The sequence below is a fragment of the Python bivittatus genome, unplaced genomic scaffold (assembly GCF_059951505.1).
Source record: "Python bivittatus isolate LINGU-HERP-01145 unplaced genomic scaffold, Pbiv_v1 ctg000210_np1212, whole genome shotgun sequence".
NCBI lineage: Eukaryota > Metazoa > Chordata > Lepidosauria > Squamata > Pythonidae > Python > Python bivittatus.
In genome coordinates, this window is record NW_028277053.1 from 19,852,362 (window position 1) to 19,873,879 (window position 21,518).

Consider the following 21,518-nt stretch of genomic DNA (forward strand, 5'->3'; position numbering starts at 1 on the left):
GATGGTTGCTTGCTCCAGCAAAATAATGTGTTGGAAAGAGATCAAAATAACCGAAAGATGAAAAAATATTAGATGAAGGATTTATTGAGTATGTACAGCGAAGAATATATTTTCAGCAAGAGAAAAGCTTTTTAAAAAAGGTTGTTTCTTACGGGTGGCACAGAATAGTACAAAGTCATTGGGATATGTGGAGGATTTGATGGACGAGAAACTGAGCAAGCAAGCTGATCAGAACAGCATTTCTAATACTGTTTGTTTTGTGCTACCTTTCACTTCTGAGAAACAAAGTGAATGGATGCGAAAGAATGAACAGGACTTTTTCCAAGGGCAGTTCTATAGGCTGGGAACATACAATTTATAGGTTTTTATAGGGGTCTTACTTTGGAAATGATATATATCAGTTCTGCCCATGCGGAAGAAGTCTACGGTTGGGAGTGTGGGCAAAGAGAAAGTCTCCTTGGGGGGAGGCTGGCGCTACAGAGGCAGGGTCACGTAAAAACAGGCAGCACTTGAGTTGCGTCGCTGCGGCTGCATCTTGACTTTTTTGCCATACCCTGTGCACACCCCTCCTTGTGTTACACAACCTTGCAAGCTCTGTTGGATGGAGCAGATATGAACAACTTTTCAAATGCAGTGCAGTCTTCAGATAAACTGTCCCATCAGCTTAATGGGATTTAAGTGGGAGTCTCTCACGGGTATCACTGAAGAGAGGAGGGAGGTGCCTGCAACATTTCTCTTTCGGCACAGTAGGCATTACTGGGGTACCCGCTGAATAGACCTATTCCTGGTTCTATAGAATCTGTCCTGTTCTGAGTTCAGCCAAGTGATTATTTGAGTTAAATATGCATTTGCAGGGGACGGGGAGGGACAGTAAAAGATTTCCTTTCAGGAGGGTCTCCGTGCTGCATCCTTCTGAAATGGTAGACTGGGGACTATGGGAGAGACTGATAGTCATGCTTATGAATTTACACACATCTTGCACACCAGACGTGGTTCACTTGCTCTTCCATTCCATCCTGCTAGAGGGCTGTGGAAGGCAAGCTCATACTTGAAGAAAAGCAAGAACTAACAAGAAAAGCCCTTGCACAGTAGAGGGAATTCTTACAAAAACACTAATGTGATAAAGGAATGTAATTCTCCTAATCTGTTTGAGTGCCTCTAGGAACACCAATACCTAAATGGAAACTGATGAGTAAATTTCACAGGTTGATGAGTAAATTGAACTTCCTCACCAACTACGCAGGGGGTAAATCTCTTTAGACTCCAGAATGAGGCTCAGTAATCACCAGTGGACCTGGTTCCTCCAAGTCTTACTTGGGATGGTGGAATGGTTACGGGACATTTTGCAGGGGAAAGTATGAGTTAATAGTTTGGCAAAGTAATCTGCGCAGTCAAAATTGCAACTCTCGGCCTTCAGTAAGATGAATTGAGGGAAGGGACAGGAGGCTAAAACACAGCAGGATGAGCACAAGGAAAAAGGGCTTCAGAGGGAAATCTGTCGGCACCAGGAAGGGCAGAAAGAACAGAGAGAAGGAACAGATGGCGGCATGGAAAAAATGTGTGAATATGCACACAAACAAACAACATGTTGAATCTTCCTTTAAAGCTAGCTGGGGTCCAGACAAAAGAATAAAGTAGCTGGAGGGGAAGACAGACTCACTAGCAGAAGAAAGCAGTTCAGTGACAAGGTGGGTAAGCATATTTACTGCTCACTTTGAACAGGAAGCGACATCCTTCCAAATTCTAGCTTCGGCATTATCACAGAAATTCTCACGGAATTAGAAAACAGAATTACAACCAATATCACTTGAGGTTCTCAAATGTTAAAATGTGGCCCATCTCAATTCATTTTGACTCAGTTCATCCACTGCTGTACACCATAATATGGTTGATAAATGGCTAACGGTACTAGGATCAATAAATCCAGTTGTGAATTATTCAACAAGTCATGGCTTAACAAACAATGGGTTAGCACAATATATGAACCAGCAGCAGAACCATCTGACCATCCACCATTTGTCCTCTTACATTCTGGAAGTCTGTGTGTGGTTCCACTTCAGTCCAAGAGCCTAAAAGCTGCAGAGGAATCAAGGACATGAATGAAGTAGTTAAGCTCTGTGGTGATGGGAAACCATCAGGGCAAAAGGACACACCAGTAGTACTGGCTTTCATCTCTAGTTAGGAAAAAGTTGGCTAGCAAGAAGGGAGAATATTTTTATCCAAGGTCATGGAAACAGCAAGCCGGGTGAAATGAGCCATTGGGTGGCACTGGAGGAAGACCAGCTGCTGCTTCTTTCCATGGAAATGGTCAGGATGGCCTTTGATGTGTCTTCTGATGCGTTCTGTAGGCAGCCCTGCTGGAGAAGGGATTCTTCTGGCCACACGTGGCTATATTTGTGTAACGTTTGCCGTCAGCTGCCTCCCATGTGTGGCTGCTCGTTTTCAGGCCTCTTGGGTTGATTCCTCCCACTGCATGCTTTCGCTTTGATTGTGGCATGGTCCTGGCATGCCAAGCATTAATCTTGGCTTCCGTGCAGCCTCTGTGTCTCTTTCAAAGATCTGCTGATGCTCCTCTTGGCAATCACATCTGCAGCTCAGAAATCCAGGCAGGAGCAGATCATGGTCTCTTTTGGGAGAAATGACTTCCCGAATAATTGACCTTCCTCAAAGTCCAAGGTAAGGGCAGAAAAAGCACAACAGCTGGCTTTCCTGTTCCTATTTCTCACAGGAAGACCACACACACATTCACTTCATCAGCATTGCACTGGTCCCCCCAAGAGCTGCCCCTAGGATAAGTGGGGGGAAGGCCAGAGCTTGGCAACTTGTTTTCCAAAGAACGAACCAAAACCAGCTCAGCGCAGCACAGCGCCTCTTCCCTTCAGGACAGCAGCCTGATGAAGCTGCTTCAGGCCTGGGAAAACCTTCGGAGCAAAGGCCTGGAGCCCTGAGTTGCAAGGCTGCTTGCTACTAGGTCCTCCACTGAGCTTCAGGCGTAAGCATCTCTCCTTATCCCCCAGGAAAAGGGAAGCAGCCATGAACTGGGCCAAGACAACATCTGTCTCTCTAGACGCTGCAGCGTGGCCCTCATTCAGTGCGTCTACCAGGCCACCTGCTCAGTCAGTTGCCAAGCAGGTCCCTATCCAAAGAATTTTAGTATAGGACCAAGCACTTGCTATCTGCCCACGAGGCACCCAATCTTTAGGAAGACCGGGTTAAGAATCCTTCCATTTCCAGCCCAGTGGGATAAACTTTGCCCTTCCCAGTTCTTTACTATTTAGCACCTCCCCAACCTTGGCTATCTTAAAAGCACTGAGCAGGACTGCCCCTGGTTAGTCCTTGGATGGGAGACCACCATGGCGGTAGACTAGATGGGGACATGGAAAACCCATCTCCAAAGAGGACCACCTCAGAAGGTTGGTGAGAAAGCTAGGAGGGACTCCATGTTCTGGGGAGAGTTACCTTACTCGTCATTCAGACAGCGATTCCTCTGCAGAGTTCCCCATCTCATTGCTTCTAACATATTTTTGCAGGGGTTTATGGGAATTCACCTTGTGAAACAGGTTAGTTGCGCATGTATGCATCAACGTGCGCCACATTTTTTCTTGGGTCAATTAATACAAAAATAAAAGACGGGAACGCTCATTATTTCTGCTTTAGGTCTCTCAGTTGAATCACATTTTGCTTGGTGCTTTGGCAAGGTGGCTATAAATTTCTGCAAATCTGTGAATAGGGATCTTTGCACATCTTTATGAGGTTTGTGTAGGGAGGGAGGTTGTGATGTGGCCTTCTGCGAAAGCCCTGGAAAATGTTAAATACCCCTGTTAAGGGACTCATTATGCTGATGGAGTGAGTGAAGCTTTGGCTGCCTCATTAGTTCCTTGCAAGAGTTTGGATCCGGAGGGAAACTTCCATGGACTGTCATCAGAAAGTCAGCCTAGTCACTGTGATGCTGCACCGAACTCGGCTTCCCAACCCGATGCTTCTTCCTGCAGTCACATCTCCTGAAAATGTGCCGCTTTCTTGAGGAGGGATATCAAGGTATCTTGCTTGTTTTTAGCTTTTATTACAGCTTTTATTGCATCTCAAGGGAATGTAGATAGGCCCAAATTAAAACATCTGTAGAAGTAATTCATACCTGGAGGAAATCTTGCCACTACTCATAGAATCCTAGCACTGCTAATGATTCAATTGTCTCCTGCCACAACTACAAGCAGTCTTTATAAAAACCAAGCAGTATGAAATAAAATGGTAAATACATTGTCCAGCAGCAACTTCTAAATTCAGCAAATTTTATTTCTTTTCATTATGGTTTGCAAAGCAGGAGTAACATCATTGTTTGTGCTGCAGTTTATGAGTATAATATAAAATTAGCCCATGACTAACCTCCAAATCCAGCCTAGTAGTTAATTATTTTATTATGCATTATTTTAATTTTAAAGAACTAAAAAGGGAGAGCAAGGAGATAGAACACCAGCTAAATGCCTGTTCAGAAAAGGTTCTTAATGCACAACTTGCTCTCTGTAGACTGTGGGCAATTATTTAGGCTCCCAGAATAAAATTTGCCATTCTGTTTATTCCTCCTTTTTACCTCCTCCACTTATTTTAGTGCAAAAGGACATACCGTGAACAAAATATTGAAACCCTGGTATTTCTGATGCTTTGGTTCAATAGAGAAGATACCAGTCTCAAGGGAATCTGCTCTGGACAATCAAAATCTACATTTGGTTTGCAAAATGGTGAGTTATACGTTATCAAACTCTACATTTCAGGTTAAGGCAGTTAAATTATGTTTGAATAGTTCTTGCTAATTAAATGTAGCACAAATCTGCACTGTACTTCTTCCTTTAATGGAAGAGTTGAATTGTCAGAAAGACAATACAAGAAAGAAAAAAAAATGGAAAATAAGTTTGTTCACCCCAAAAGAAGCTGATGTTTTTGGCACAGAAGCTCTCTATGTCAATGTTAGATCGATCAAACCTATATCTGTCTTTCTATCCTCATTTTCTAAATCAATTCTTTTAGACTTTTTAAAAGCTAGCTGCAACAAATGATTTTGAAATAAAAACATGTGATAGGATTTTTAAAATAATATTTAGACCAAATAGCTCATTCTGAGCGATACTATTTGGCCAAATTAGCATCCCTCCATATTCCAAATAACTTTTGCAAGGCCAACCATGATCCCTAGATGGCCTACTGTGGTTGGAGCCAGAAGACCTACAAAGAACGTATTTGGAAGGTATAACCTTGAAGAGCAGCCTCCTCAATGACAGAATTGTTCTCGGAAAACCATGGAAGAAAGCTCACGCAACCTCTCCCAAGCTTATGTTCAAGCATTGCATTGTATTCCTGAATAATAGAAGCAGCACTTTTTGTGAAGTTTCAGTCTTTGGTTCCTCTGGCAATGCTCCCAACCCTATTTCAATAGCTCGGAAACTGAACAGACTTTTCAGAAAGTTTGCCATGTGCTTTCTTTTAGTGAAAGATTAGTTGTTGGTTTGTCTGGAATTAAAACTGAAGATATGTCATTGGGCAAGAAAAAGGGAATGTGATGACACAGACTAGAAACAAGGAAGTGGTGAGCTGGCTGGGAAAATTGGCTCCTTTACAGAAAGCCCTCTTTTCTAAATGGAAGTTCCTTTTCATGACAGAGTAAAAAGTTAGGAGCCAAACCCTTTAATTAAAACAAAAAATGGTTTGGTGGTTCTAGAGCAGTTCACAGAATTAAAATGTAACCACAGAAATCTGCAGTAAAACAATGAGAGATAAAGCAGAACCATCAGCAAGATGGAAGTTGTCCAGGGGCCTAAAAGAAAGAAAATAAGCAAGGACAGAGATGGGGAGAAATAGCTTGAGTTCCCATTTTAATACGGAGTTACTCAGTTTGACTGTGTGAACCCAATCCCCAACAGAAACACTGCTAACCATTAATATCCTCATTTTTCCAAATTTCATAATGCTAGTATCACCTCAGAAAAATAAGTACTAAAAACGCTTACATGCATAAGTTCCCACAGAATGTATATTACAAAAAAGACCTGAAAAAAATAAGTTTGTTAGGAAGGGTGTGTATAAAAGCGTGAGGAATCAAACCTATGATCTTTCAAAAAGCATAAGCTGCCTTGGAGACAGGATGGAGCAATGGCTGGAGAAAGGGAAGCTGAGAAGACTGGAGGAGAAGAGCTTTGCCAGCCCTCAGGGACCTGCAGCCACCAAGCCTACTGAGGCTTAAAGCAGATGTAACTCTGACCAGCGCATCGACCGTCAGCTTATCTGAGGTTCACCAAGTTATCTGGCCTGAAACTGGGCTGGTTTATACCTGGAGTACACAGGGGAACAGAACTCCAAAGCCTTGCCCTTTTAAAAGCATCCAGTTCGGTCACTATCAGTTCCAATGAGTGATCTCGGGATCAGCTGTCCACTTCTGCCCAGTTCACCACCCTCCAGGTCCCACTCAGTAAACGGAACCAACAGCCCAAATGGAAGGGCAGCTGGTGATTTCAAATAATCCTCCGCCGTGCTGTGCTGCCCCCCATATTTCAAGCAAGCTGCCAATCAACCCCTAATAATTGCCAACACTGGAAGAGGAGGGATTTTGAACCATTTCATTTCATGTCACCTTGATGCTCCGAGCAATATAGTTTCCATTGCAAGGGTATTAGGCTGTTGATGGCAAAAGGTTAAGACCTCAGTGGATTTCTCAGACGAGCTGACGATGCACAGCTGGCATGTTTTGCTCATGGCAGCTCTATTCCAATATCCTGGACTCACCTGAATTAATTTTCACACTGAAATGGAAGAGCAGCCAACTGGAGCTTGGGACACATCATTCCATCTCTTCCAAGACAGAAAAGAAAGCCATTTTTACAGGCTTCTGTGTGCCAAATAAGCCAGAAATGGTTTCAGCCCCAAGTACATGCCTTTCCCTCAGATGCGTTTTTGTTGATAATAAGTGGATTGATTTGCTTGACTGTTTCCCAGAGGATGGAGGTGAATCGAAGGGCTGAGTCCCTTGATGATCTTCTCTTGATGCTCTTCGGGGTTCTTGTCTTCCTCCTGCCCTGTTAACATCTGTGCAATCTCTGGGCGAGGCCTTTGGGATGTGGTCAAAGATGCTGCCAGGGCCTTTCTCTTTTGCTACTCACTAGTTCCTTGTTTTCAGCCTGCCACCCAATTTTGGGCCTGATGCCATGCTCTGCATTTGGATTTTAATTGTCCTATACAGTGGAACCTCAGTTTACGAACTTAATTTGTTCCGTGACTCTGGTCGCACCCCGAATTGGTCGCAACCCAAAGGAAATTTCCCCATAAGGTTCAATGTAATTACCATTAATCCGTTCCGGCATGGAGGCTATTGCTTGGAGGGAGAGTCCCCCTCCCTATGACCACGTGTCAGGGGAGGAAAAATGGCCGCGGACCACGTGTCAGGGGCAGAAAATGGCCACAGACCACGTGTCAGGGGTGGAAAAATGGCCGCGGACCACGTGTCAGGGGCGGAAAAATGGCCGTGGACCACGTGTCAGGGGCGGGAAAATGGCCGCGGACCACGTGTCGGGGGAAATGGCCACGGACCACATGTTGGGGTGGAAAATGGCCGCGGACCACGTGTCAGGGGTGGAAAAATGGCCGCCGACCGTGTCACGGGAGGGAAAATGGCCGCGTATCCTGTTCATACCCCGAGGCGGAGTTCGCAAACCGAGGTAAATTTTTGCGGCCAGAGCTGGTCGTAACCCGAAAAGTTCATTAACAGAGGCGTGCGTAACCCGAGGTACCACTGTATTTATTTTTTTATGTTACATTATCTATTTTTACTCCATGTCTTGCCAAGAGTCCTGTGGTGGTGGCAGTCTACAAGCTTGATAAATAAATAAATGAAATCCCTTCTTTCCTACCCAGTGATATACCTACAGTCCTAAAAGCTCTGAGAAAAGAGACACCAATGAAATTTGCATCAAACAGTACCTACTTTAAAAAAAAAACGATTACATCAGGTCAACATGTGGTTTTAAAAAACTGTTAGAGAAATTTACGGGCCGAAAATGAAAGGGAGTTTGCTTGGGGGAAGAAAGGGCTCCTGAGCCATTCATAGTCAGCAGTTGTGCAACTGAGGAAAAGATGCACAAGATGCTTTCATGTACTGGGAACATAAAAAGCGACCCAGAGAAGCCTCCTAGGAAAACCAGCATATTCCTCCACTAGAGGGGATAGCAAAGCAGATGGGTTCACCCTTTCCACAAGCAGTTGTCCTTTCTTTGTGGTGAAGGGCCTTAAAAGCCATTTCCTGCCCCTCCTTCCCTCTTCTTTGAAGCGTCATGCCATTCATCCCTTGCTGACTGCATTTGCTTTTGGGAGGGGTGAGGGTGATGATGGGGGAGTGGGTGACCGTTCCCAGGCTGCTACTCCTTGGCATACAGCGGAGATGCTCCTTCTGGGGTCTGGACTGTGGGCATGCTCCAGCCATTCATCCATGTGCTAGAAGAAGCCTAGTGTACATGGTGGCCCCTAGAAGCCCCAGTCAACTGAAAAATATTCTAACAGCAGGCCAAGAAAAAAAGGCACACAGAGGAATAATAATAGGTTGGGATGTGGTCATGTGAACTGAGAGGGAGACGGACATCCTAGTGCTGGCATAAGACTTTGGACTGCGTTGTGCTTCATCTCTACGCGTGGTCTTCACACATCTACTTTTTTATGTGGTCCCTAAAGGGTGGTATTTAGGGGGAAAGATAGATCAAACTGTACAGTAATTAGCTGGTCAAATACTTTGAAATGGAAGCCATCTATTGTAATGTTATGATCTCTCAAGCCCATTTCTCCTAAGCCACACCTTCAGTAGATGACAGAGAGCAAACAGAGGCCCTACATGAGATGCTGGTGGAAACAACAACCTTTGGTGCTGGTAAATCGTGGACTGTGCGTGAACCCCAGACCTGTAGCCTGGGAAGATGTGGGTGGCGGGAGAGGTGCTCCAGCTATGAAGAGGGTCAAAGGGACAAAGCAGCCCTTGGCTGAAGGAAGAAGGTCCTAGCTGTATCAGTGCAACTCAAGACAGACAGAACTGATAAGTGCCAAAGCAGCAGAAATGTCTTTTTGCCTTTTTGGTCTTCAAGAGTAATTATTTTTGATATAGCTATCTTGCTAATTATCTGTAATTATACAGATTCAATAAGACGGTAAAAGACATGCTTACCACTTATAAAATTGGTTTTTAAAAAGTCTAAAAATCTTGTCATATCTCTTGTCATAATAATTTGGAATGTGGGAAGATTATGTTCAGTAATCTCCATAAAACTATCAGGAACTTTGTGGCAAATGTCTTTGAGAACTATGCCGTAGAAACAAAGAGATGCCATTTTGTAGAGCGTGATAATTTTTTCTTGCACAAGAGACATCCAGGTTTGTTTCATTGTGGTTGTTTTTGAGCCCTGAGGGACGTTGGGCTCAAGCTATTACTTCCTGCCTTCTCTGGCACAAGAGATAATCAAAATCTGAACTCAGATTTATGTTGGTAACACAATATAGCCTTTGTTCAATGTGATTTTTATAATACCCATCCATGCTTCCTTGAAACTTCTATAGTTCTGAACAAGAATCTCAAGCCTGGTGAAAGCCTGGTCTTGTGCAGAAGTGCCGGACAAAGACGGGGAGTCCCAGATTGAAGTCCAGGTTCAGACAGAGGTTTTCTGGGTGCTTTGGGGCAAGTCCCTCTCTCTGAGCCCACCTGGCACACATGGGGGTAGTTGCAGGGATTCAGCGAAGGGAGACCTCCATGGAAGCCATCTTGAGCTCCCGGAGAAAAGGCAAGATGTAAAACTAGCAAATAATTAAATGTGTCCCATCTGTTTTATGCTGTGGAAATTCTTCAAGTTCTGTTTATGCCACCTTTCCCCAGCCTGTTCTTTCCCACCAATGATGTATTCAATCTGAACTCAAAATCTGGATATTTAAGAAAAAACAACAGATAAATGTGACAAATTTCACATCATAGTGTCTAGTTTGGGGCTGTGAAATAATACAACACTCTCTATTATAATATTTAATAAAGCTTGGTTAAAGGGCATTACAAGCAAATCTCTTGTAGCCATACAGTTATAAATAAAACTAGATTTTTAAAATAAAACTGATATAGTCATACAGTCCACCATCTACTCCAAGGCAACTAAAATTGTTTTGGCCAAAGTATGGCAAAAGCTGTTCAATTATTAAAAATACACGGCTAGAGAGCTGCATATAAGATCTGGATAGAATCGGAATTCTTTATTCGGTTAGCGCCTAACAGCTTTGTAGGCTTTAACCAACCTCCCCATCACCAACCCCAGTTTCATTTTAAACTATCTGATTAGATTTCTCACTTGCCAGTAACCCGTGCAGACAGAAATCATCTGTAAGGCAGAAAATAAACTCATGGGTTCACTTTACTATTAATAAGCTGACAGTTTCTTAGGTCCAACGAAGCCCAGACAGGGAGGTATAGCTTGCGGGAGTTAATCTCTTGGGCAGAATCCAGAGGCTTTACACACAAACACACACACACCCCCGTTGGTTGTAGCCAATGTGAGGCGGTGGCCGCAGGGTCGAAGTTGGAGACTCAGCCATGATGCTCCCTGAGTGTCCTGAGACCACCCCGTCTCCTTCCCTCACCTGCTGTGGGACACGGCTGTGGGGCGGGCTAAGCGCGGCCTTGGGCTGCTCGAGGAGAGCCGGCATCCATGTACTAATGTGAGGGAGGGAGGGAGGGAGGGAGGGAGGATACTGCAATGCTGCAAATCCCCTTCTCTGAAGACCCGCCCCCCCTTTTTCCCCCCTAAGCTGTACCTGCTGCTCTTTCTGCACCTGCTGCTGTGAGTGAGCACAGCAATGCACAGCCTGCAAAAGGGAGTTCTGGATAAAATCTGGGGGCGGCATGGAAAGAAGGGGCCGCCCACTCCTTCCGTTTGTTTTTGTAGGAGAGTCTGACTGCGGAAGAGACCCTCCCGGTGTTCCTGTGTTCCTTGCTGACAGGAGAAAGGCTCCCCACACAGGCAGCCCTTGCCCCTGGGGAGCAGAGGGGGCCGTGCCCCTCCCTTGGCTGGGCTGCGAAACCACGCGCCCCGGGCCCTTCTCTTTTCCTTGATCTCTCCTTCTCCGCGGTGGACTGTGAGATGATTCCCTTGCTGTGTGTTTGTGCAACTTCACACAAAACCACTGAAGCTGGGGACAGGAAGTGAAAATGTAAACTGGGAACCAACATTTCAGAGGGTGCTCGTCCAAAGCTGCTTTTAAAATCATCTGCAACCTCTGTCTGGGGATGTCAAGAATACAGAAGCTGAACTGTCCCCTTTTTTACAAAGCAACCCTTGCCTGTCTGTGAAGCAAGTACTTTGCAGCTGATTCTCGGCTCCATTGTTGAATCAGGTGCTATTCTGTTTCCCCATGCCCACCCCCACATTCATAAACCCAAATGTCATGTTTAGTTCTTGGTGAGTTATGAGATTGTGCTTCAGCCTTGGAAAAGATCCTGTCTGACAAGAAAGAAGATTTTCTTCTGAAGATGCTCTCATTGTAATGCATTCTGTGTGATGGATGTCAAGTTTCCCACTTAGCAACCATTCAGCATTGATTCTGTTGCCATGATAACCAAGTATTCCATAGTGGCTCTGTCCTGGGTCCAAAAACAAACAAAATGGTTGTAATTTTAGTTTCTCGAGTCTCATGATCCTGTGATGTGGATCTAGCCTGGGTTAGCTGGAAATGTTTCAGTTCGTTCGTTTGTCGCTTGGGAAGAGAAAACAGCCCTGAAGAGACAGAGAGAAAGAGAGAGAGATTCTTTTGCATTAAAGAAACCTGACATTAAACAGCTTCAGGAGGAAACCAAAAAGCTTCTCTCCGAGTACCGATAGCCTCGCCTCACCCGGTAATGAAATGTTGCAAGAAGAAGACCAAGCTCCACCACACTTTCAACCTGGGACTACAAATGTTCTCCATTAATAAAGCAACTGATTCTCTTAAAACCTTTTGGTCTTCCCTTTGTAAGGTTTTCTAGCCCAGAATCTATAATTTCAAATGAGACTCTAGACCGAGGTTTTTCCAAAGAAAGTTCAGCTTTTATTTTGGCCAAGAGAAAAGCAGGGTGGACCACTCTCTGTCCGGCTGGCAGAAAGAAGACAAGAGAACAGCCACACCCTAAAACAGTTTACAACAGCCTTTATGCCTTTTTGTCATCAGAAAGCATATAGGAGAAGGGTAAAATGTTTATTTTTATTTTTACCTTACTTAGGGAAAAGAGAAAACTGCAGAGGTGTCCCCTTTTCATGACCCCTGAAGCAGGCGAGACATATGTCCTTTCTGGCTTAACCACATCTCCCCTCCGTTTCCTCTTATAAAACTATTACCATCAGCATAACTTTTACATGCTCAGCATCTTGTAACTTTCACGAGTTCCCTATTTGCAAAAGCATTTCCAGTTTCCTTAATAGCACTTAGACTGACTTTTAACCACACAGTCACTATGTCAGCAAAAGCTTGAGGAACAGAAGCAAAGAAGCAACAGGTTGTTTACGCTTCCTACACCTTAATGCCCAGGTTCAAACCTACCTGAGTTCAAGGCCACATCTGGGGCTGTTTTCCAGCTTCAGCAGAGAAAGCAGCTGGAAGGTTTTTGTGGCTGCTTTTGAGAGATGTCGGTGGAATCGGAGGCTTCTTTCTACAGGCTCCTCCTAAACCCCAGGATTTCTTCCCCAGCACCAGTTCTTCCAGAAGCAGAAGAAAGACCTTCAAATGACTGCCCTTGTCCACTACAGAATTGCTCTTTAATCCCAGGGATGTTGCTGGGAAGTAAATCACGGTCAAACCAAGTGCCAGACCCACAGAGCACATGCACAACTCACAAAGGATAAATTGGTCCAACCCTGCAGATTTCTAGAAAAGCCATCAGAGAAACAGTGTGACAGTTAAACCTCACAGCCATGCAAGCACTCAGTGGTCTCCGATGGTTAACAACGTGGGTTTCATTTATTCTGGCCCAAAAAAGAGCAAAAGTTCTGCTCTTTTTCTGCTCCTCAATTTGAAACCGCAGCAGCTGGGGGCAAAGGGTCTCCTTTAATTCTCATCTGGTTCTCCTGTGAATGAACAGTCATCTGTTTCCAGGGGCTGATTTATAAGCAAAGAAGAAACCGTGTCTAATTAAATACATTTTAATAAAGATGCCTCTTTCACAAACATACCTGCTCTGCTGAGACATATTTCTTTCTTATTATGGAAAGAAATATTTGTACAAATACTGGCATGGTGATGAATCCACAAGAAGCTGCCAAGTAGGTACTTGGGGCATCCATCCTTCGCGTGGTTGCTGGACATGTTAGGATGACTTTAAAAGAAGTCAACTGCCAGAGTGTCCATCTCTCCCCTCCATTCTCTCTGTTTGTTTCCAAATCCTTGCTTGCCCCCAAGTGATTAGCCTACAGATCCAGAAATCCCCCTCTTCCTCTATCTCCAAAATGTCTGATTTTTTAGAATATTTTTTTTATCCTGCCTTTATCCCCAGTACTCCTTCCTCCCCCTCCTATTTTCCCCACAACTGCCACCCGGTGAGGTGGGTTGGGCTGAGAGAGTCACCTTGCTAGCTTTCAGGCCTAAGGTGGGACGAGAACTCACCGTTTTCTGGTTTTTGTTTTGTTGTTGTTTTGTGTGTGCAACAAATAATCCGAAATGATAGCAAATCTTAAAAGCCTGGTTATCTCCTCAGGCATCAACAGTTGGTCTGAGCTCCCAAGTGAAGCAGGATTGGGCCTGCTTGGTGTTGGGATGAGAAACCACCAGAACCTGCATGGCTGTATTTTGGAAGTCGAAAAAAAAATGTCCTGGGAGAAGGTAGTGACTAACCACTTCTATAATCTTGCCAAGAAAACCATGTGGTGCCACCAGGAGGGAGCCTTTATCATTCCCTCTCACATAATCTGAGCATTTGCCGAAGCTGGGAGATTTGTAAAGCTCTTCCAAAGACCCCATCCCAGACTCTCATTCTTCTGCTCGCCGCCAACACTAGAAGCCAGGAATTGGGCTTGGGGGTGAGAAGGCCTGGGTCCTGGCCAGGGCCTGGGACTTAGCCTCCCACCCCCCACCCCCACCCCATCCATCCCTTATGCTTCCCAACTTAAGGGAATGATTCTCGCTGCGCATTATTGCACAAGGTGAAGCCACTTGCTTTTGTGAGCACATAATCTGTCTTACAGCTTGCCTAGGGGACTCATAAAATGTAAACCCTCCCTCAACACCTGAGCAGTCATTTATCTTGTGCAAAAGGAAAACAAGGGTTTCCCCTTTTTAGATTTTTATTTGGAATAATATATATTATAACAGTGGTTTGAAAACACATTGTCTAAAAGGCTTTATTGAATCACCACGGGGTCAACTTGAGACCAGTGAGGTATAATCAGGAGAGACGGGTGAAGATAAATCTAATAAATAGATTAAATAAATAAATAAATAAATAAATGAGTGAGTGAGTGAATAAATAAATAAAATAATCAGTGCCTTGAAATAACTTTAGCTCATTCTAGAGAGCACCTCTGATCGAAGCCCTCAATGTTTTTTGAAGTCGGGGTCTGTGGCTCTGGCCGGAGAAGGCTCGCCCGAGTCCCAGGATTTCACAGGGAACATTCAGGTCCCTGGACAGGGTTTCAGTAACCATGGAAACAGAAAGTGACATCCTAAATGAGCATTACTTTGTGCTGCTGGAAGTAAAAGTGGGAAGACATATATGCTGAAATCCAGGATTAGAATTATATTTCTGTAATGACCACTAATGTTTGTTTTTAGACATCTCATAATGGTGGGCAATATAACATTCTGATTGCATCTCTTCCATGGCAGGAGTGATATTTCAAAACCCATTTAAACCTAAATTTGATGACCCTGCTTTAGATGCATTAAATTGCATTTGGACAAGTCATTTCACTTGCATCTCACCACACATTTAATTTCATACAATTCTTCCTGTATGCACTGAAGAATATTTTGATAGCAAAGCACATGTAATTAAAAGCATGATTTTAGCTGAACTTTTTTCTTTTTTAAAAAAAGACTTCTCTTTTTTACTTTATTAGTTCTGCAGAGAAGCTAAGCCTCTGATCTTATGCTTACTTATTCCTTCAGTCCAATGTAATCAAAGGAACTTCTGAGAAAAATGTAGGAGAAACTGAATTGCGTACTTTATTTTATTCTTTCGGGGGGTGGGGGTGTTAATTTATCTGTTAAACAAAAATAGTTTAGATTAACGAAGGGACATTTATTCTGTAATTGTAAACATCCTTTGTAAATTGAAAACTAATTTTAACAATGTAGATGTGCACCTTGGACTAAATAGCGTGAGCTGCAAGATGTTTCTGGTGTTTAAGACTTCGTGGAAAGAAAGCAGAACTTTCGGGTTTGCCTCAATTAGTCTCTTTTCACTTACTAACAACAATAAAAAGTTCCTAAAACTGATGAGGTTTAAAAATGTTGGGAGCCATAATAACTAGCTTTGCTTTCTCCCACCGCTGCTCTTTTGAAATTTGAAGGGTTCTGTGTTCCGCGTGTGAAGACATTTTAAGTAAACATCAAAGTATGAACTGAACAACTTTCTGACCACTTGCGCAGGCCAAATTCGGAAGGGTTCGTTGTTTCTGGCATGTTGGAGCTGCTGATGAGCACCGACGAGGAACCCGTCAGAAAACAAGAGCCCGCACAAGACGGGTTTTCAGAGCAAGGCAGTTTCTGCAGCCGTTGCCCTCCTTCTTCCATCTCCTCCACAGCTGTGTTTGAGGAGTCCGTAACCCCAGGGGGTGCCTGACAGTGGAAGTGCCTTCTTGACCATCAGCCTCAGAAGCCTCTGCAAGAAGTAAACTGGCCACTGTCTAAAACTCAAGGAGTGAGCAGCAAGTAAAGTTACAGCCTTAGCTAGTTGGAGCACTGAAAAAAAGAACAACATAAGATATATTTACTGGTAACTAGAAAGTATTACAACTGTCTACAGCTGTAAAAGTTGGAAGCTGGAAAATTAGAAAAGAAAAAATGGTAAGTGTTAGAAGTACTCAGTAGTAACTACCGTGATTGGATATACTGTTATGAGATCTACGGATCTGCCTGAGGTACTGCAGTCTCTCTGCCTCTCTCCGTCTTGCAGAATCCCATTTGACCACCAGCTGGAGGCAAGGAGGCAAAGAAAACCCTAAGCCCTCAGTGCCCTCTATGCCCTCTAATGGCCACTGGGATGTTTGCAGTTCAGACACCAGAGTTCTCCTGTAGCTGGGATCAGACCTGCTCAAGGCAATCCAATAATGTTCGTGGTGAATAGGTGAGGGAAACTATGGCTGGACAGTTAGGAACTCAGCAAAAAATAGCAATGGCAACTTCTTTTTTAAAAAAATCTATTTTATTTATTACTGCTCATTCAGACACGTTGGTGATCTATTGCAAACGGTCCAGAGATCTATTGTCAAGTCACAATCCACCTTCATCTGCCCTCGCTGGAACAATGAGAGCTTTATTAGGTGAAGCGCTGGGATAGTGACAGTTCTGCACAGTTTACAGTCCTTTGGTGGTATTTTCTTCCCATAGAAAATCCCTCTGGCATTCTGGATTGGGACCTTGATGAAGCTATCTCAGAAACCGGTCTTCTCTTGTTTAACTGTCACTCCTTAGTTAGATAGCTATCACTGCAGAAAGAAATATATTGTGTCAGAAAGGGAAATGCTGGTGTCCTGTGCTTCCTAATATGTGAACTACCCAGGATGAATGCAGGATGACCTGGGCCAACTGTCACTTAGGTGAGATCCTAGAGGACTGGCATGGTGCTAGATGATCCTGAGGGACTGATGAAGCGCCATGGGGCTAGAAGGGAGCAAACCGTGTTCCTATCTTCAGAAAGGAGGCTGTGGAGAACTTCAGTCTAGCCACCTGGACATTCTTCACTTGGAGAGCAGAAATCAAATGCACAGACAGGAGATGGGGGAATACCCATCTTAGCCATGGTATGTGTGTAAATAAGTTAACTGAATGCAAGCTGGTGATGAGTCAGCACCGGGGTGTGGCTGCAGAAATGGCAAATGCTATTTGGGCTGCATCAAAGTACAGTTCCTGAATCACAAGAAATAAATGGCTTACTGCATGTCACACCGGTCGGATTCCACGCTGAATATTGGGTTCAGTTGTGGACACACACTTAGAGAAGAATACAAAGAAACTGGAAGGGAATCAGAGGGTGATCAGGGCACTAGAAACTAAATCCTACAGAGACTGAAAGAATTTAGAATATTTAGCATATGCCTAGGATGGGCGATATTTGCGTTATTAATAGCATGTATGAAAAAGATCTTGACAGAATATGAGTCAGTGTGATGTCACACAGAAGTTGTCCCCCCCCCCCCCCAAACTAATGAGCACTACTTGATTCATTTTTTCTGTTTTGGTCAGATCCCACCTAGCATATTGTATCCAATTCTGAGTCTGCCCTAAGAAGGATGCTGGACCAAGAGATCTGGAAACTCTGTGAAAAGTGATGGAAGGAGCTGCCTTGTTTAGCCTTGAGAAAAGCCATCTGGAGAAGACATATAATAGTCCTCTTCAGCTCCCTGAAAGGATGTCACACAGAAGAAGATCAGGCCTTCATCTCTCCTATTTCACAATACAGGACTCGGAAAAATGGATTTAGACTGCAGGAAGTCAGATTTCAAGCGAACATTGGGAAAACCTTCCAAACCACAAGAGCGGTTTGATGGCGGAGCCAAAGACTGCAAGAGGCAGGGGCTCCCCTTCCCTCAAGGCGCTCGAGCAGAGGCCGGACGACCGTCTGCCAGATGCTCGGACTGGGACTCCTGCGATGAGCGGGGGAAGAACTCCGCAGCCTGCAGGACCCCTTCCCACTCTGCGGCTCTGCGAGGTATCATATCGTAGTCCTCGAGAGCTTCCAGATCACCCCCAGCAATTACTGTCATCCTGAAACATGTTTTACATTTTAGCTGTCAAGCTTGTTTACGTAGGTCTGTCATTTCTGATTTTGCAGAGAGGAAACAATCAGGAATCGCACTCCCTTCCCCTTGCAGTCTTATTATTTCATCCGCAATTGCGAGCCTGGCAAGACGGTTTGTGCCCAATTATCTCTGTTATTATGCCCCATTAATACCATGATAGACATTTGGCTGCTGAGGGCGAGCAGAACAATCCACACTCAGCCAACTTAGAAGGCAAAGTCACAGGAAGAAATGCCCCCTTTCAAGAGGACCTCTCTTTTTCCCCAAATGCTATTTTCATCCTACCACCCTTGTTTAAGGAGCATATCGGGGTCTTCCCCAATTCCTTTTCCTCTTACAAGTAACTTGGAGGACAGCTTAGGTTAAAAATGTACGAGTGCTGAAGCCAGAGCATTAATTCTCATGGCTGGAACCTGTCCAACTATGGCTACATTTTGAATTGATATTCCCACAACTGTTAATGTGACTTTCAATCAATCAGAGATGCATATCTTCCGCTTCACAATATCCCCAGAGACTGAATCTATTAACGGAGGATGACCCAAAGACTATACCATAAACTCAGACTCATATTATTTTCTTAACTCTGTTTACAGTATTTTCTTTTTCTCTGTAATGTCTTTTTCTGTTAATTAGTTGGATGTAGGAGTCAATGAAATATCACCAGAACTGTTGAAAATCTTATAAGTGAAAAAGCTATGTGCAGTTTGAAAACAGGTATGGAAACCACAGCACTGACCAAGGGCTGGAAAAGATCAATTGATATTCCAATACCAAAAAAGGCAGTGCTAAAAATAACACTTAAATTAACCAACAGTTCCACTTATCTCATATGCTGATACTCAAGATTTTGCTGTCCAGACTTCCACAATATGAGGACTGAGAACTGCCAGATGTACCAGCTGAATTCAGAAGAGGCACTTGAGATAACCCTGCTAACATCTGATGGATAATGGAAAAGGCAAAGGAGTTTCAGAAAGAAGTCTATTTTTGCTTTTTGATGATACAAAGGCTTTTGACGGTGTAGACCACCACAGCTACTGGATAGCCCTTAAGGACACACATATTCCAGACCACCTCATCAGCCCATTGAAGATTCTGTATCATGACCGGGAAGCAAAAATTAGGCTAGAACTTGGATATCCAGATAGTTCAAAATTGGGAAAAGAGTGCACCAGAGTTGTATATTGTCCCTTTATTTATTTAACATACATATTTGATTTTATGTAACTGATATGCTGACTAGAAGAAACAGAAATTGGAATTAAATGGCTGGGAGAAACATCAAGAACTTCAGATGTGCTTTGACAGCTGGAAGCAAGGAAGACTTAAAGAAATCTCTAATTGTAAGTGAAAGAGGAGCATGCAAAAGTTGATCTGATGATCAATATCGACACTGAAAAACTAAGGTTATATTAAGAGGGTAAACTAACATAATGCAAACTCTAAACCTTTCCCTTCCTAGGCTCAAAGGGTCCTAGGGAGCCGTGAAAGAAAGATGTCGGGTACTTGGGAGAAAGGCTGGAAGAGGTCCACTGAAACAGGGCTGTGTGCAGGTGCCTGCAGAAGGTGGGGGCCTGCTGGCCATACTGTTTGCTTCAGTGAACCCCTTCGGGAACAGAGGCTGCCACACGCTTGCGAGGCCTCAAAGAAGTCCTTACTGGCAGGGAGTCCTGCCGAACAACGTCCCGCAGGTTCCCAAAGAGTGACAAACTGAACGACCGAACACCAGGAATAAACGTGGACATGAGAGAGAGAGAGAGAGAGAGAGAGAGAGAGAGAGAGAGAGATGCAGGGAGGCTGAGCGGAAAGGTGAACTTGGATCCTCCTAAATAAAATGGGCCCCCTGCCTGGTCCACCAAACTCAGGGCGGCACTTCAGGACAACTTTACGTATATTACGCAGGAAACATATGCTTGAAAGACTTCTGTTTTTATTTATTTATGCATTTATTTTACTTTCCTTTTCAAGTTGCCAAAATATTTGGTACACATACGTTCCTAATGAGAAGAATTCTTCACAACGCCTCCAGAAAACAAATTTGAATTCAGTAATCAATTATTCCCAAACGCCTGAGACATTGAACCAGGCAGGATATGCAGATCCCTTCAAACTCGGAAAACGGGTGTTTTGCTGCCATCCTGTCAGACATCCCACGATCGCAAAACTCTCATTTAGAAGCTTCCCTTCAAACGGGCCTTCGCCCTCGCCCTCGCCCCCAGCCCCACGACTCGGCTGTGTAACTTAAGCATCCAGATTCTTTCTGTAGAATTTCTCCTTAGGCTCTTCCGCTCCACAACCTTGTTTTCCCATTTACTGAGGAATGGCGGTGAGAAAGGCTCTGTGCAACCTGCCTGCAAATGCTGCAGAGGTATCTGCTTGGCTGTGGTGAGAAGCAAAGTCTGGACTAAGCGGGGGGGGGGGGGCAGGGGGAGGGGGAGGGCACTGAAATGGGTGCTGGGAAGCCTGCAGAGCCCAGTGCAGACTGACTGGATCGGCACCCATAAGATGTGTGGATCTCTCTACCTCTACAACAATATAAAAGTAATAATACTTATTACATTAAAATTAATCACATTTAATCATGCCTGAGCACATATAGCAGAACAGAATGAGATACTTTATGAGAGTCATAGATGGTTAGGGGTCAGCTGGAGGCATGGCATGGCCCGTCCCATCCTCATCCTCATCCTCATCCTCATCCCTTCTTATTTCATGTGTTCAGCTGAAATGAGTAGAGGCCAGATTTACGCAGGCATGGAGCATCACTTCTTTGCCTGTGAAGATGCTTCGGCCTCTCCTCTAGCAGATCTGGTAAATAATACAACAGAATCAGGATACTCCAGAAACAGCAGGCATTTGATGCCATTTGCACATCACTGTCACGTTAGTTGTTGCAGCCATTGTGACTCCACAGTTACTTGTCCTCCTGTAGCCACAGCCTGGAAACATCTCCCTTTTCATTAGCTCTTTTTATGAGACAATGCTCAGTTATTCTCTCTCTCTCTCTCTCTCCATAGATACCAGAAGAGCTAACGTCTTGCTGTATATTCAACAGATGAGCCACAAGCATGTTCTAGGAGGGAAGGAATAATAAAGAAATAATGGGTCTTTCTCTGTAAGACGTGATGTTGCTAATTCTTTCTGCTAGGAGAAGTAATAAACTCCTACCTTTGATTATGCCAATCACTCCTCCTCCTTAAATTAACTAAAATTAAACTGGATGAGTGTAAGAAGCAGAAACACAAAGTGATTTTTTTTAAATGAAGGCATTTCAGAAGGTAGCTATTTATATGAACTGTAGCTAAGTCTCTCTGGGCCTAACCTGAATATCAGAATATCTCCACCAACTGGACCTTTGTAAGTTTCCCCCCCCCCCTCCCTTTTTAAAAAGGTCTACCCCTAAAGGCTGAAGAATTGCCAATTCTTGTAAAATACCAACTGCTACAACACAAGGGAATTGCAGTGACTGTGAATGCTTATTATCACATCAGAAAAGATAGGGAAATGTCTGTATTCTTCATTCAAAGA

At 44.0% G+C, this 21,518-nt stretch overlaps 1 long non-coding RNA gene across 1 annotated transcript; it reads left to right on the forward strand.

The window, feature by feature from the left end:
* The first annotated feature begins 2,560 nt into the window (after window positions 1-2,560).
* On the forward strand, window positions 2,561-21,086 carry LOC148216173 (uncharacterized). The gene is made up of 4 exons (XR_015795930.1): window positions 2,561-2,676; window positions 3,875-4,038; window positions 4,607-4,736; window positions 21,008-21,086. It is a non-coding gene; the product is annotated as an uncharacterized LOC148216173 (long non-coding RNA).
* Window positions 21,087-21,518: the final 432 nt, after the last annotated feature.